The sequence below is a fragment of the Pelecanus crispus genome, chromosome 2 (genome assembly GCF_030463565.1).
Source record: "Pelecanus crispus isolate bPelCri1 chromosome 2, bPelCri1.pri, whole genome shotgun sequence".
Classification (NCBI taxonomy): domain Eukaryota; kingdom Metazoa; phylum Chordata; class Aves; order Pelecaniformes; family Pelecanidae; genus Pelecanus; species Pelecanus crispus.
Genome location: NC_134644.1, coordinates 14,754,652 through 14,773,261, shown reverse-complemented (window position 1 = coordinate 14,773,261; position 18,610 = coordinate 14,754,652).

Here is an 18,610-nt window from a genome sequence, read left to right as displayed (position 1 = left end):
TTGAATAATATCTCAAATCCATTATATGCCGGGGAAAAAAAAGACAAAAAAAAAAAAGAATTAGAGGGTTTATTTTTAATGTGTTTCATGTGAAATAAATAAGGCCAAAGATAAAGAATATGAAAATATTACCATTCTAAAATGAAGTGAGAATATTAATAAAAAGAAATTGGACAGTTCAGTAATAAACAGCACAGTAGATCACCACTAAAAATTAGCATAATTGGCAGCTGGCATGTCCAATTTGTCAAAGTTGTAGGAGGCATGTCAGACATTTGTAGGCAGTAGTGGGGTTCAGTTCTTAGTCCCTTGAATATGATCAATGATTCTCTCAGAAATACTGGCTGTAGATAATCACAAACGAAAGCCATTAGAGATATTTTTTAGCTGCTTATAGAAATAGAAAAGGCTGCATATTAATTTACCATGCTCTTTCATTAGTTTTGTGTCATTTGTTTCATTACTCATCTGCTGTTTCACACCGATGTCAATGACATAAAACTAATCTCTGGCTAAAATGTACTGGTGAATTGCACCCCATTACAGGAATAATTCCATTGTGCTCATTTGTATTTGGAATGAATGGTTACATCAAAGCTGTTGGCTCTAACCACTTCATCCAAAATACCTCCTCTGTGAAAAAGGAAACATTTACTATGAAGGTTAGATGGTATCTGAGCTGGATTTTGAAAGTCAAACAGTCAGTACCCAAGTCCCTTTGTAGTTCTGGCTGTAAGTGTCTTCCTGAATGTACCCTTAATACGTGATTTGTGCAGGCATCCTTCAATGTTCTTCTAATGTAGATATGTACAGCTATTGCATGTGTGAAAACTTAGGAGTCCAAGTCATTAAAAAACAAACAAAAAACCAAACCAGAAACCCAGCCCCAAAAACTTCTGCTTGCCAGCACAGTATAAAGAAAGTGAATTACCACACCTGGATATAAATCTTCATGTCAGGCCTCAGTTAGTGGCTTAACAAGTCTATGGATGTCTCCCTCCTATTTATCTGTGGAGGGGAAGAATTCATTTAGTTTAAAGTCCTTTCTGTAGACTTCTACAGATGAAGTCTCTTTTTGAGGGCTTCAGGTCCTACTGAAGGGAATTTTTTTATGGGATGAGAGTATGACATATTCATGATATAGTGTAACTACTTCCAGAGGGAGACCTTGATCCTTAATGCTATCTAGAAAGTTTTCCTAATATCAGGTCTTTGAAAAGGGGATGCAAGACAAAAATTCTATTCTATATTGCAAGGAAAAAAAAATGTTTTCAGAGTAAAAGTGAGGGGAAAGAAATCCAGTTAAAAAAAAAAAATCAGAACTTTCTCCTAACACTGCAAAATTCACACCTGTAAAGTAGATCTGGAAGAAGTGCTTTATAGAAAATGAACAAGTGACGCAAAATCTAGCCTGACACCTCCAGCTGAGACTGAACAACCACGGTCACCTTCTCTTATTTTCCTTCTATTATGTACTTAGAAAGTGTGCAGTATGCTACTGTGTAGTAGGAGAAAGAAAATGTTGTATCATATAGGTTTGCTTTTCACTTTTACTTACATTTGATTAAACAATTTTTTAAAAGGGGAAAAATATTGTTTAATCCCATAGAATGACTACTTTTCATTCTTTAGATGTAGACAAAAAAAATAGGGTTTTGGGGTTTTTTTTATTTTCTGTGCTTCCAGAATTGCTGTTTTGGGTAGCTGCTATCAAAAGGAGTCGGGTACTTTTCCAGCCTAAAGCAAACTGACAGAGCAAATGACAATGTCTTCAAAGGAGAAACCTACTTCATTCTGAAATGCATAGCACAAAATGACATGTTGTGACATATTGAAAGATGTCTAGCAGGCACATTTTTAATCAGCTTGCTGGTAACCTTTGACCACTACCATGAGTGGCTCACAGGTAAGCAAATTCTGAAGCTTACCACTGTTCTCTGTGTGAAGTTACACCGTGCTGTGTGACTGATCTGCTAAAATAGTGCATAATGCTGTTCTGTGTCAGGGGTTCAGAGCTGTACTAGGAAGGGCAATTTTTGTCTCTCCCCATGTTTGTAATGTTAAAATGTTGTTCCTGCGTAGGTCACTTACTCTTTGTGCCTCAGCCATAGTTCATAGAATCATAGAATGGTTTGGGTTGGAAGGGACATTAAAGATCATCTAGTTCCAACCCCCCTGCCATGGGCAGTGACACCTTCCACTAGACCAGGTTGCTCACAGCCCCATCCAACCTGGCCTTGAACACTTCCAGGGATGGGGCATCCACAACTTCTCTGGACAACCTGTTCCAGTGCCTCACCACCCTCATAGTGAGGAATTTCTTCCTTATATCTAGTCTAATTCTGCCCTCTTTCAGTTTAAAGCCATTGCCCCTTGTCCTATCACTACATGCCCTTGTAAGAAGTCCCTCTCCAGCTTTCTTGTAGGCCCCCTTCAGGTACTGGAAGGTGGCTATGAGGTGTCCCCAGAGCCTTCTCTTTCCAGGCTGAACAACCCCAACTCTCTCAGCCTGTCTTCATAGGAGAGGTGCTCCAGCCCCCTGATCATCTTTGAGGCCCTCCTCTGGACTTGCTCAAACAGGTCCATGTCCTTCTTATGTTGGGGACCCCAGAGCTTGATGCAGTACTCCAGGTGGGGTCTCATGAGAACGGATTAGACGGGGAGAATCACCTTCCTCGACCTTCTTTTGATGCAGTTCAGGATAAGGTTGGCTTTCTGGGCTGCAAGCACACATTGCTGGGTCATGTCAAGCTTCTCATCAACCAGCACCCCCAAATTCTTCTCCTCAGGGCTGCTCTCAATCCTTTCTCCGCCCAGCCTGTATTTGTGCTTGAGATTGCCCCAACCCATGTGCAGGACCTTGCACTTCCTTGCAGTTCCTTTTCACTGGACAAATCTGAAGAGAAAAAATTCTGAAATGTTACAAATGCAATCATCCATATACAAATATGGATTCAAGAATATATTTAATTTTCAGAAAGTTATTTATGTTTCATTCTGGCTAAGAAGTGATTCTTTAAAATGGTATGGGAAATAGGAATTAAGTCCAGGGACTTGGGTGGCATTAAAATGGCAACAGGCTCTTGTAATTATATTTCTGTTCTCTTTTTGTTCAGGAACTCCAAACAGAACATGAGGCTGAACAATGAATCAAATCTAAGGGTGCATGTGAAGATCTTACACAATGCTACCACACGTTAATAATGGCAAGAACTATAAGAACCTCTCTAAGTCAGGCAGTTCGGTTTCATTCTTAACTTTCTCAATGTTAGGAAGTCACAGGACAAAATTAATCCGGAGTTCCTCTCCACTCACTTCGGTAAAGTTAAATCAGGTGATACATTTGCTCCGCTCTCTTGGGACACTGCTGTACTTGATGTACATTTTTTTGTGTATGACAGAGAGAAGCCTGATGGTGTGCGGATGATGAAGTTTAATATGGTTATCAGAAGGTCCCTTAATTACTATAAAAATTCCCAAATCCTGAGCTTGTCAAGCTAACTGCTCTGCTTTCATTTAATTATAACTAATTTTCATTCTAGAGACAGAGGGAGAACTAAACTTCAGAAAGAGAAAGATGAGTTACTAGAAGGGACTTCATATGACCTTATACTGCTATAAACAATTAAAAACCCCTATAATTTTGTTTGATTAGGTGGTTTACACTCATTCTGTTCCAACATGAGCTACTTTCTGATCATACCATTCATCATGTTATTATTATAAGTGAACATTAATCTAATGTCTCTTCATTATGAAAAATGCTCAGAGAGACAAATTTGTCTCAGTGATCAGACCAATGACCTTTCTCATTTCTGTGAGAGTAATAATTAAAAAGAGATCTTTTCTACATTTTATACTGAATTTCAGAGCACAACAATTGTGGAGGCAGAGCACCAGACCTTTCAAAATAAGAAAATGAACAATTTTCTGCCATAGCCAGCTTTTGTTATGAAATGAAAGAGCAATATGCATGCCTCAGAGAATCCTTCAGACTCGCGTGGGGCGATTAGTGTAGTTAGTTTGAAGTTATTTTATAAGACTCACAAAACATAGTAAGTTATTATGAAAACACCTGTTTGTGTGTGAAATAATAAAATAATCAGTGAAACCCTTTATTCATAATCTGCTTGGGTTTTAGGGTTTTGTAGAACTTTACAATTTCTTTTGCTTTGTTTTTTTTTGTTGTTGTTTTGACTATGTACACAAAAAAAAGAATTACCTAGTGAGTCTTAGCCATTGCTCTTTTTCAACAACTCTACATCAAACACTCCAATTTAATGGATGTTTAATAAAAGAAAAGGATTAATGCTTTCAGAATTTTGTTTTATTATGCAAATGGGATGTCATTTTGCTGAAGCACCAACTGTTGCTATGCTCATGCAGCTAATGTAGGAAAATCGTCTTTTTAAATAACAACATGAATCTTAAAACTTAATGTTGTGGGATTAAGTTGAATTGCAACATCCAGCAAAAAAAGATAATTCAGCTGCCTGATTTCTAAGGTTCTCCTTTCTAGTGTAACTTTAGGAAAACCTCATACTACAATTCAGGAAATATTAATTTGTATGAAAACATTTGGAGCTGTCTTCTGTCTTAGTCACTGAGGAACCATCTGAGGAGCTCACAATAGGTAAAGGCATTCTAATAAAAGAGCTACTGAAGACTTAAAATCATCCAGTTTAAGGTCACCCTCTGTTTTTGTCATAAGTCTTGTAGAAGAGGAGGTGCCTTTATGTGTCACTTTAGGGGCAAATAAGCTTAGTGGACAGGCAATGAACGAAATGGGGAGCTTCATTCTCTGTGCTGGTGGGTGCAGAAGGTACACTATTGCCACTCATTCTTTTTGCATAGGAACAAAAGGTCTCTCACAAAAGGTCTCCAACAAAAGGTCTTTACATTAAGGGGTTTTGCCTATTATTTAAGCTGTTAGCAGTCACCTGATTTATTCTGAGTGAAAAGGGTTAGAGGAGAGATCACAGCAGCAGCTCAGAGGTGGATGAAGCAGAACTACAGCCAAAAGACGTGTGTCCCCAGCCTTAAAATCTAGTCTCCAGAGCATCATCAAAATAGTTGCAGTATCGTCTATGAACAAATTAGGTAAAAAGACAATTCCATGACCTCACCTGTTTCACAGAGCAGACAGTGAAATATTAGCTGTGTCTCTCTCCCTCCCTTCATTTGCCTGTCTTTTGCTTGAGAGTTGAACTGTTACATTATTCTGCATCAAGAAATATTTTTGTTTTCCTCCTTGCAAGGCTTGGAATAACTCCTTAGAATTATTTAACTTTCCTGCTAAAAACCTAGATTTTACTTGACCATAATACAAAAAAGAAAATTGAACAAAAAAAGTAGGAAAATGAGAGCAGTAAAGGTTCTGACTCCTCTGGACCACACCACTGCCACCAAGTAGGTGCAAAACCCACCAAACAGTATCATTTGCACCTACCAAGAGATTGTGTAAGCAGCAAAGCCACAGATAGACAGGTTTAGAAGTTTTATTTCTTATTGTTTATTGTTGTCTTCTGCCTGGAGAGATGTCTAGAATGATAATATCCAAACAAGAAAATGAAGGAATCTGTTTTTACTAAGATTAGTTAACATGACATAACCTACTTGGTTTCAGTAATAACTAATTCCAACACCAAATTAGAGGATACATATTCTTTGAATGTATGCATGCATATATATATATACCACAAATGTACTGTACATACATGAATTTCAACATCTTTATGCTGGACAAATTTTGTAATGAAATAGCGTCAAACATCATGCCATATCCTGCTGGAAATATATGTGACACATTTGTCTACAATCTATCTATGCCACATTCTGGCACCTTCCTCTGGCACCATCAAAACTCATGTTCATGCTGTTACTAACAAAATACATACACATGCACACATATATATTTGTATGTACACACATGTGTACATGTGTATAATCACCATTTATGAGTATATATGTGAACATGACTCTCTTGCATGTATATTATACAATAAAAGTCATTATATTCTATATTTGACTGCTTGTATTGAAATGAATTTCCTGTCATGTTTGCTATCATTGCTTCCTAGTAAATTCACAGCAAACACACTGACAGACAAAGAATAATGTTTTCAGAATTTCTTTGGAAGCAGAACTGGACTGTGGAGATAAAGCATTAGATAAGCATAAACAGTTGCAAGTGAACTAATAGGTACCACACTTCCTAGTAACAGCTGCATATATGAGTACAGCAGAATTCAATACCTTGGTCTCCTAGTGCTTACCTACTAAACATCCTTTTTCATTTCCTCTGCACACTTAGTAAAATCAAGTAAGATCAAACCTGACAGTCCCCAGTAAAAAAACAAGAAGGTAACAATTAAAATAGACACCTAGGATTTATTTATTAATGGAAAGGGACTTTTTTTTCCCCTTGGAGACACCTTTCAAAATGGTAATGAAAAGTACAAGAAATCTGTTCACTGTTCAGGCACCTGCCATATTTTGCTGTGATATGATGGGGCTAAATATAGCCTTCCTCAGGCTCTCGCCCAGCTGTGCGGTGCATAGCGTGGTTTCAGATGCTCTGTGGAATCTGACACAGGCATGGCAGGGCTGAACTGGCTTCTTGGACTTCCCTCCCTTCCTCTTTGGGGGCAAAATGAGGATAAATTTCATTTATGTCTGTAAATCACTGGAATGTTGTAGTAGCTGGCCCATATAATAAGCAAAGCAGATCTCAGAGACAGATTAGATAGACAAACACACATCTGGATGAAGAGACTCCCAACATAAAGATGACAAAAAGAAAACATTCATAAAAAATATCCTGAAAAGACATGGAAATGTGGGATGCCTGGTTACCAAAAAAATGAGCTACAAGCTGATCTGAGGGGAAGCCAAAACCCGGATACCACTGGCATGTTTTGCTCAGCTATCCATCTGCACAATGGAGACCAAACCACTAGGAAAACCAAACAGACAAAAATCAGTCAGAGTCTTTAAATATTTCAAAATCTCTTTATGAGACTGGCATCTTACCAAGTGTGTATTTCCTCTGGAAGCTTCCACTGGACAAGGGTATGAGAAGTAACATATAACTGTAGTGTGTTATAGTACACAGTCATGAGTAAATTTAATTGCTTTTACTGGGACATACATTTATGTAGTGTCATCCCTTTGTCCGAGTGACACTACACTCTTGATGAGTTATACCTCCTTTTTTCCTGACTCAGAGCGGATAACCCTTTCATTGTCGGCCTAAGAGCAATATTTTGAAGTAATGTACAACACATAGAAAAAACAAGGACTTTGTAAAGAAAATACTACATTTCTGCAACTCGAAAGTTGCAGCTTAGTACCCCAAATTTCTGTTTGTGTTGTGATCCCATATGAAGCAACACAAGAGAGGAAATTGCTTACAAGGAGATATATTTGTATTGGTTTTCTGCACAAGTTCCATTTAGCCTATAGTTAGTCAATTTTTTTGCTGTGTGGAAATAGGATTTTTTCCACTGTTCATCTCCAATGTCTGACTCTTCAGTGCCTGCATTTTTGAACTGACAAAGCGGTTCCATGAAAAACAGTGCTGGTTCATAAATCAAAGCTAGGCTGAGATCACTGCGACTGATTGCCTTGCATGCACACAAAATTCAAAAGAAACACTTGCTAACAACAACAACAAACAAATGAGCATGAAGAATTATGAAACAGTGGATAGTGACATTTTATTTCCTATTTCTTCACTGTGAACATGACTGGAACTTAGTATTGCATATTAACATTGCAGCCTTCAATTCAAAAAAGTTTATTTTTACTTTATAAAACAATTAACAGGGAATACAGAAACAGTAACAGCTTTTGGAGTTATTCTCAAAACTAGTGCAGTGTCCTTGCTCTGCAGTGGCATAGACATAAGAATGATGTGGATGTGTTAATATGCAAAAAAATACACCACAAATTGTTCTTGAACTTTTTTCATGTGATTTTTGTCTTTGTTGCTTTTGGAACCATCTAAATGTTCAAATGTTGCTGGAAGGTGTATTTTGTATGTTTGGCTATGTTTTTTTATGAAGTTACTTCACCTTTTCATTTGTTTCTGTTTGTAACAATTCCAGTGCCTGTTCTAACACGATTGATTAGAAGATCAATTAACATTTACAATCATTAGTCAGATTTAAACAAAGAGTTTAAGGCTAGGGAGCTAATTGTACTTACTGAATTTATAAATGCTGAGTAACAGGTTATTTCCTGCAACTAAACATTATACAGGTTTTAGTACGTGCAAAAATTTTAAACATATTTTCCCGTTCCAACCTCTGATGTCTCCTCAGTATTTTGGTTGACCTATTATTATGTAAGGCAATCCTAGAATTTTAAAGTTTTTTTTTCTTTATCATCAATTGACACTCCCCCAAAAACTCCTGAAAGGAATTGTCAGAAAAAACGCAACTAATTTAAACAGGGCCATATTTTTTTTTTTTTTTTTTTTCTGTGCTGAAAATAACAGAGAATACAAGTACATGGTAACAATTTACACAGTAGCTAAGCTTTATTGTTTGCTTGCTATAAAATTTACCTTTGACTTCAGCAGGCAAAGAACTGGATAGAGGCATGAAAGGCAAGTGAAGCTGAAGTTGGTGAAAAGGAGTTAATAGCTGCTATACTTGATCACCATGGGTCTAGCACAGGGCTTATGCTTCAGTTCAGTTCACAGGTGATTGATATCTTGATGGGATCTTTTTCTTTAACAGATATTCACTTCACTAACTGTATTTGCTGAACCAATTTTAACCATGTTTTGAACAGATTTAAAATATGTCATGGCTTTCTGTTTGTTGAGTTTTTTGTTTTGACCATGGGTAAATGCTATTTCTACAAATGTCAGAAAGTGTCATGTTTTCACTAAAGTGTAAGCAACATTGTCAACTTAAGGGCACATGTTCTATGAAGGACATTTTACTGCTTTATTTTTTTAGACTAATATAAAGAATATATATATTATTTACTCCAAACTGGATAGAGTAAAAAACACTCTAGAGAGTGGGAACAGGGGGGTAAAGCCCCTCCCACTGTAAGGGAAGATCAGGTTTGAGACCACCGGAGGAACCTCAATGTACACAAGTCTATGGGACCTGATGAGATGCACCCACGAGTCCTGAGGGAATTGGCTGATGTAGTTGCCAAACCACTCTCCATATTTGAAAAGTCATGGCAGTCAGGTGAAGTCCCTGCTGACTGGAAGAAGGGGAATGTTGTGCCCATTTTTAAAAAAGGAAAAAAAGGAGAATACTGGGAACTACCAATCTGTCGGCCTCACCTCTTTGCCTGGGAAGATCATGGAACAGATCCTCCTAGATGCTATGCTCAAGCACATGGAGGACAGGGAGGTGATTTGAGACAGCCAGCACGGCTTCACCAAGGGCAAGTCCTGCCTGACCAACCCAGTGGCTTTCTATGAAGGAGTGACTGCATCAGTGGACAAGGGAAAAGCAATGGATGTCATCTACTTGGACTTCTGTAAAGGCTTTGACATAGTCTCCCACAACATCCTTCTCTCTAAATTGGGGAGATATTGGTCTGATGGATGGACTGTTTGGTGGATAAGGAATTGGTTGGATGGTCGCATCCAGAGGGTCGTGGTCAATGGCTCGATATCCAAATGGAGACCAGTGACAAGTGGAGTCCCTCAGGGGTCCGTACTGGGACCAGTGGTGTTTAACATCTTCATCAATGACATAGCCAGTGGGATCGAGTGCACCCTCAGCAAGTTTGCAGATGGCACCAAGCTGAGTGGTGTGGTTGACACACCAGGAGGACAAGATGTCATCCAAAGGGACCTGGACAAGCTGGAGAGGTGGGCCTGTGTGAACTTCATGAGGTTCAACAAGGCCAAGTGCAAGGTCCTGCACCTGGGATGGGGCAACCCCCGATATCAGTACAGGCTGGGGGATGAAGAGATTGAGAGCAGCCCTGCAGAGAAGGACTTAGGGGCACTTGCAGCCCAGAAAGCCAACCGTATCCTGGGCTGTATCAAAAGCAACGTGGCCAGCAGGTCAAGGGAGGGGATTCTGCCCCTCTACTCTGGTGAGACTCCACCTGCAGCACTGCGTCCAGCTCTGGGGCCCTCAGCACAAGAAGGACATGGACCTGCTGGAGCGGGTCTAGAGGAGGGACACAAAAATGATGCGAGGGCTGGAGCACCTCTCCTACGAGGACAGGCTGAGAGAGTTGGGGTTGTTCAGCCTGGAGAAGAGAAGGCTGTGGGGAGACCTTATTGCAGCCTTCCAGTACTTAAAGGGGGCCTATAGGAAGGATGGGGAGAATCTTTTTAGCAAGGCCTGTTGTGACAGTTCAAGTAATAATGGTTTTAAACTAAAGAAGAATAGATTTAGACTGGATATAAGAAAGAAATTTTTTACAATGAGGGTGGTGAAGCACTGGAACAGGTTGCTCAGAGAGGCAGTGGAGGCCCCATCCCTGGCAACATTCAAGGTCAGGTTGGACGGGGCTCTGAGCACCCTGATCTGGTTAAAGCAGTCCCTGCTCACTGCAGGGGGGTTGGGCTAGATCATCTCTAAAGGCCCCTTCCAACACATAGCATTCTATGATTCTATGAGTCTATGATTCTATGATAAATAATAGAGAAGACATGGTGGAAGTTATTACATGAAGTGATTTCTACTATTAGGCTATTTTGAAATTATTTTTTTTTTCTGTACTCTCTTCAAAGACACTGAAATGTTACTTAAGCTCAAACTGCTCTCCCATCTATTATTAATTTATACTGCATATGATAAATATAATATATCTCAAAGGCTTGATTCAGTTGCCCACCTGCTGGTGGCTAGTGACATTTCAGATGTTCCTATCTTCCATCCAGAGGTATTACAAATGGCACAGATCTCCCACAGGTACCACCCGCCATCACAGCAGGTTATCTCGGATATTGCCATTAGGTACTGCATTAAGTTCCTATTTGTGAGCAATCGAAGTAGGTTGCAAGTGACTGCCCTGATATTTGAGGTGAGGTTTAGCTCACAGAAATGAACTCATGAACACCATGTCCTAAATGTAAGCTTGATGTGTAGAAATCTAGTCAGTACAAAAATTAGAAACTAGAGATCTTTTCAGTTTACCCCAAAGAAAACACTTGATGTTCAACTATCTAAAAAGCCCTCCAGACCTATATATCAGCTAGATCTCCATTGACTATGGGGGTTTAAACACCATCTCACACCAAGAAAAAAGCTTAAACTTAGATGAGAGAGGAGTCCTATCCTTGTATGCAGTCATTCTCACTAAAGTAGAGTCAGTGAAGAGATACTCAAAAGCTAACTCCTGCAGTGCCTGCTTTGGACACCTAACACAGAGTAGAGATGAGTGTTTGGGCTTCCTGTAAAAAAAATGAGTAGTAGGTGCTTCACAAAGCAGTCCAGCTTGGCGGCCCATGGGACAGAGTTGCCTAGATCCAGAGGACAAAGGCTGAGAGCAAAAGGAGGCCTGAAATCCTGCCCCTTTCCCGTCTGCAGGCACAGCTGTCTGGATGGCAGCCATGGTCTGAGGTGTAGGATGGGGTTCGATACTTCCTTCAGCCACCCTCCAGGAAGAGTAAAGGTGGTGCCCAGCTACACACCTGGCCTGTGGCTACAATACTTTTCTAGGCTGTGGAAGATGCAGATTCAATTTTTCTACTCAGCTGTAAATAGGTTCAAACACATTTCTTATGATCAGTCTAAAAAATGTACTAAGTGGTGGCAACCTTCTGCTGAAGCAGGGTTTCTACTTGCAAACATATTTGAAAGTCTTTGCATTAAAATAGAAACCACAAAAAGGAGTTTATTTGTGCAACTGCAGCACTGGAATATGTTTTTTTCCCCTTAGGTTTGTTGCTATGTATTATCTCATGACTGTATTTTATATGTGTATAATTTCTCTCTTTCAACTGAATACTCTTAACAGGCTTTTCCTCCTGTCCCTTACTGATAATTTAAAAACTCTTTTTCTTTTACATTTTCTTCTAATTAATCTACACAGCTTGCCATTGGTCATCTGTGTTTCATTGCTTGAACCTTGTATCATCAATTCCAACATTTGTTAGGGGACTACAATTAACACAAACGTAAGCAGCCACAGTTAACTACCGTCTGTAAAGTTATTATTTCTTGTTCTAACCATTTCATTACCACTTCACTTTTGTCTTCTGCAGTATTCCCCTCAGGGAACTCATCTGTAGAGTCAGTATGCTTTGTTTGTTGTGTTGCTTTGTGGATTCCCACCTGTAAAACAGTAGTTCTACATGACACAATCATGACTTTTATTCAGATTATTACTACTTCCAAAAAAAAAAAAAAGAATTCTTTCAAATGTTGTCAATTTTTACAAATTCAGCAGTAACTAGACTCCTCTTATATCACTTCAGTAATACATAGTCTTTCAAAACACAATGTGTTTTTTTCCTTTTTGTTGTAGTCCTTGGTATCTTAATTTTTATATTGTTTTTCTCCTCTTATCTTCCAGCTGTCTAATTTTTTTAATATTTCCTGATAATCTTCACTCCACATTTTCTGCTTTCTCAGTCCATCACAAATTAATCTTGATAGATCAGCCTCCTTGAGACTATGAATTCAATGCCATCAGTGAATTGATTCCTCATTCCTCATTACCCCATCATATAGCATGATTTCTATATCATGTCTAAAAGATAAAACTATGATTTCTTCTAGCAGTAAAATGAATATATCTCATGGCAGAATGCTACAGTCACCCTGAACATCCTGCTGCAGTCAACCTTGTCTACTCTCACTGCACTCCTCATCCTGCTGGAGATGCAATCTACCAGCCTGATCTATTTCTCAGGAATAACATACATTTTAAAAACTTGCCTTCTTTCATATACTATCAAAAGCCTATTTAAAGCCTAGAAACTTTTAGTAATGTATTCATTTCCATTCTGTGAACTTCCTCAGGATCTGTTTTATCTCAAAGAGCTGAGCAGTTGTGCTGATCTAAACCTGGTCTGCTCTTTCTCCAGTCCTACTTTCATGGATATCCAAATTTATTCTTGAAATGTCTTAGTAAAGACTCTTCCTCTGACATTTAATAAGCTAACTCTGCTGTAGCTTCTGCATTCATTCCTATCTCAGCACTTGCCCTTGTTTTTAAACCTTCTTGGAGAGCTACTGTGTTGATGAAGCTCCATGGTTTCCCAGGATCTCTTGCTTTCTCAAATTTTCTACTAGAATCTTTGCTTCTTCTAAGAAATCTGGCACCTGTTCTCCCTTGGTTACACTGAGTGGCTTTGTATGTCCCCTAATGTGCCAAAGGATATTCTGTGTCTTTTACACACATCAAAATATTTTTTCTGTCTCTTACTTTTCTTCAGACATCCTTTATCATTTCTGGTGCTTGTATTTCTTTGCACAAATATCTTAAGTTATTTCTCTGATCATGCGATACAGCCCTAAGGTCCTATTTCTTTTGTGTATTGCTCTGAACATTTGTACTCTTTGATTACCCAGTCACCTCTGCCTTTTCTTCCTTCCCTTCTTATCCAGTGACCCTGTAGTGTAAAATCCATTAATATGTACAATATAAGTTGTTCTTGCTAGATATTTAAGAGTTACTTCATTGCCCAATGGTAGGAGGCTGCCTAAGTCAGGAAATTGAACACTTAAAATAACACGCATAAACGATGCCTTGCTTACCTTACTGAATGTTCGAGCTCCACTCCAGAGACCTGCGAGACTCGATGCACAATACAAGGAGTCTGAGAGCGAAGCTGAGAGCAAGTGCAAGGTTCTGTGTCAGGATACAGAAGCCCAAAAGCTGTTTCAGTGTCAAGGGCCTATTGTACACCTAACCTTGATTCTTGTACATCTAGTTGTAGAAGAGCTAGCACTGCAAGTCTGCTGAGAGTTGCTGACTTTTTTACAGTCTAGCAGAAAGATACTCAGATTGGGTCAAATGCTGATAGCTACCTAGCCATAGAAGAGGCATTTGTCTTTCCTTGTACATTAAATTGGGTTTTTTTTGTGAAATGAAACACAAAGGACATAAATAAAAAAGTTAAAAATCTACATCTCAGAATTTGCAATGGAGAACATTTTTCTCTAGATATTTCTATTATACTGTGTATTCTAGGACTCTCATAACCATTTTATGACCACTTTGATCTACTAGGAAATTGCTATTGACTACACTTTCTGCAGTATGTAGGTCTTCTAATTACTTACCCTTAATCCATAAGATGTTTATATTAAGAAATAATCAAAAATCCCATCTTCAAACCTAGGTGACCAACTTGAATGAACTTAAGACCAAGGAGGATATCAGTCTCTGTCTTATAGACTACTTGACCTGCCTCTAACTGCAACCATAGTCGCAAATGAATCATTCAGATTACCTTGGGCCCAATTTTGTCTTTCTTCTGTATGCTTAAATCTATGCTAGGTCTCTAGACATACTTCTGTGCTCTTACAACAGGATGTGGTCAATTCACACTCAATTTTCTCATTCATAACACAGGTTAACTGACCTAAACAAGGGCTAACTTCCCTTCTAGAAGAAAGTTCACCTAAACCCCCATTTTTCTATTGCAGATATTTGGAAAGTAATTTTTGTATCAGCCCTGTCTGTAACATTTTCTCTAAAGCAGAAAAAAGGAGGGGGTGGTGGAGGTGGAGGAAGTAAATGTGTAGTGTTACAACTGAAGAATTGTTCTAACAGTTGGGTTTTTAGAAATTAATTAACTGTATGATGCAAAATAGATGTTCATTATTATTGCCATGCAAGCTAATGGGCTACAATAGAAATTAGGTAAACTGAAGTTGCTATAAAGAAGCTAAGAGAAATTACATATATCCAGGAAAGAAAACCTAAGCTCTGCTAAACCCAGCAGCTAGTAGAGCAGTGGAAGTGGGGTTGATTAACTGTACAAAAATGCAAACTGAAAGGATGTACTTAGTGTTTCTTTCCATTTGGAGAAACTCCAGGGTCTATACAAAGCTGCATGCATGCCCTGCTAACTGTATAGTCACCACAGAGCAATTAAAATGATTACTGTATTTTACATCTATCCTAAGAGTCTGCACACAGTGAACGCATGCTTAATTTAAATATGGGTTTGTATCCTTGCACTGGTAACCCATATTTCATTTGTTCATTTATACTTTTTTCTGTCACTATTATATGAAGATTTTATGAAGACCTTCTTTAGCTCTTTCTGTGAATTTGGGAGAAGCCCTTTCATGACTTTCAAGTACAGAGAATTATTAAGCTTCCTAGCTCAGGGAATGTACCCATGAAAGATGGTCTAGAAAGTTTTGCCAGCTCTCATTTCCATAATGCCTCTTTTGGGGTTATAAATATGGGTGTATGATGTTTCACAGCTTTTTCTACCTATTTCATGGCTTATTAGTGAATCTCAAATGCATTTTGCAAAGGAGAGGAGGATCAATAATTTCATTTTACATATCAGGAGACTGGGAGAAGGAGAGCTGAAGTAAATTGTTCAAGGTCAGCTGGAGACTAGTGGCTGATAGAGAGGCAGAGCGCAGGTCTGAGATCCCAATCACTTTCAACAGGCATCTAGGAATGTTGCCTCTCAGTTGGGAGAATAAAAGAATACTGTTTTCTGATATCTACTACCTCATCTATATGCAAACATGACACTGTGTGTTTGCCAGGTACACATACATACTCACATATGCTGAGTATGTGATGTGTAATTTCTTTCTTACAGAAACTACTTTCTGAAATCTTGGAATTTTCTCCCTGTCTGCCTCATCCACTGCTCCAGCACAATGAAAGGGTCTTGACAGTATTTCATCTCATTCATGTGTTATCATTACTACTGTCAGGAGATTTTGGATAATAAATGCAGTGCTTTACCAACTAAAAACATTTTCTTTTTGCACTGACACAGACTCGTCAATAAAACCCCACGGCATGTTAACTTCCCATCTCTCAGATGTGGCACACTGACATTTACAATGCAGAGAAAGGTAACAAAGTGTGAAACAGATCATAAATCATTTAAAGAGAGTTAAAAAGAGACTTAAAACAAAAGCCTCCAGGAAAGGAAGAAAAAAAAAGTGGAAAAGTGAAATGGGCACCAAAAATTATTTTATACAAGAATGAAACGATGACCTTTTAACCTATCATCATTCACATCGGTTTACCTTTCTCAGCCTCTAGAGTCTAGAACAATTCAGTCAGTGTTCAGAACACTGCATGAGGAATGAACCTTTTATTTCATTATTACCCAGGGCATGATACACTTGAGAGGAATGACAAAAACAAGTTAGAACAGAGTGAAAGGGAAAGCAATAGTCACTACTGGTTTGGGATAATAAAAGCAAGCAGGGAATGCAATATACTTAGAGATAGTCTTCAATTCAAAGTTCACAAGGCAGGCAAGTGTACTTTATTGGAAACTTACATTTCAAAATATGTTTTACAACCTTTTCACTCAGCCATTTAGATATGGGCTTTGCAGATGCCTTGAAATGTAGGGAGGGAAAGGGGCACACTTCATCACAGCTTGAAAATATGAATGTATAAACAGTACTCTTCATGAAGGCACAGAACAGAAGGTTGGATATTTATATGATCAGCTCTAAATCATGATGGTTTACAGGCAAGCTCTGCTTTCAATTAAGTGGAGCTAGGAGGGTGATACAGACCTGTAACCAAAATCAGAAGTTAGACGTCTGTGTCAGAATCCCCAACCCCCTCACCCTACAAAAAAATTTTTAATACCACATGACTAAGTGAAAGCATTTTAATATGAAATACTAATGATAACAATTAACAATTGTGGGCACCCTCTTAGGACCCTTTTTATAGACAAGAGAAGAAAAGACTGGAACAAGGAACTAAGACAAAGAAAAGTAGTGAGATCACTGATTACTCAGCTGTGCCTATACACATGCCAGGTACTTCTTATTGAGAACAATAGCGTGCATTTATATAAAACCTTTTGTTATCAAGTACTTTACAGACATAATACATAAGCTAGTTCACCAGATTCTGAAACACTAGTAGTGGTCTGAAATCTAATTATTGCTAAAAAACACAGCAAAAAATGTGTAGCAGGTTTTGGCAGGGAAAGAAGAATAATAATATATCCAACTAACACTACAGAAGTTATTTTAGGTAGACAGATTGACATTAGTAAACTAGAACTTGAAAATGACTTCACAGTTAACTATTAGTTTTGCTGAGTACATTAAGGAAAAGAAAAAGAAAAATATTTCTTGGTGTGAAATAGACTCGGGCTTGATCTGTGACTTCTGTTTGGAGGTGAGATAAGCCACCACAGTAAGTAACACAGGCAGAGACTTAAATTTCCACTCCCCTGATCATTTCTGCTATTCTCTAAGTCATCAGTGATTTTCCAGCAAGTTATTCCCAGCTTGAAAGCAATAATCTAACTGCCTTCCTTCTAGGGTGTCAGAGATAAAGGACTGCTAGAGATCAACATTGTCCAAAGTGTACAATTCTGAAAACACTTTTTTTTCTTGAAAAAATTGAATTGAATAGAAAAGGCAACAAAAATAAAATACCAGTACAAAACACTTGGGTGAATTTTACTAGCTCTAAAATTTCTTCCAGTGCTCCATTGTGCCTCTTTTTAGATTTGGGAATGAGCAGCATTGACTCTTTCTTGATAGCCCTTTAAAGTCACGTGCAGCTTGCAGTCTGCTATCACAAGCTTGTCATTTGACCAGAGCTATTTTTCATCTTTCTCCCTGCCACTGAGAGTGCATTTTGAGTTCCAGTTGCCACCCTGGGATTTATTAGGCTACATTTGTCCAGTCTGGATCTGACTAAGTGTCCAATGACAATGTCGCCTTTCACAACAGGGCATCCTGTAACTGCGCAGGAATAGGGGCATACAGGACTGATTCAGACCGTTGTTTAATTTGACTCACACAAAAAGTTCCACCCACCTAATAACCAGTTTTAATATTTTTCTAGTGACATTCGATTGCTTATGTCTATTTCTTTATCTGATTATTGAGTTTCAATATAGTACTTAATTTCTATTTTCCTCCATTTAGATTGCCAGTAAAATGAGGTCTCTTAACTCTCAAAGGGCTGGGAAGTAGATGTAATTAGCTTATGTTGTATAGCCATTTTAAGTTTGTGGATATTTCTAAAGCAGTTGGAAAAGGTCAGAAGAAAACACAGTACAAACATGCATGAGGAAAATAATTTATTAATTTACATCTTCTCAATGCCCAACTCTCCATCACTGCTTGCATTCCTCTGATGTATTTCTCGGCATGCCTGATCCTCCATTTTCCATTTGCTTCAGCAGAACTCATTGTTTTCTGTAGGCATTGTGTCTAGGTAAAAAAACTTGGATCTGACTAAGGGTTATCTCTTAGAACATACAACATGCCACACAGATCGCCACAGTAAAAGAAACTGATGAAAGGTGCTATAAAAATAGTAGTGAACGAGAATTGCAAACAGTTTCAACAAAACAATTTGCCATAGAGACTTCCTAAATCCAAAGTTAAGTTTCTTCAGTTACTATTCTCTTTTAGTTCTATAAGTTTTCTTTTTCTTTACCCAAATATGGCTTTAATGACTGCAACATTTACAAATG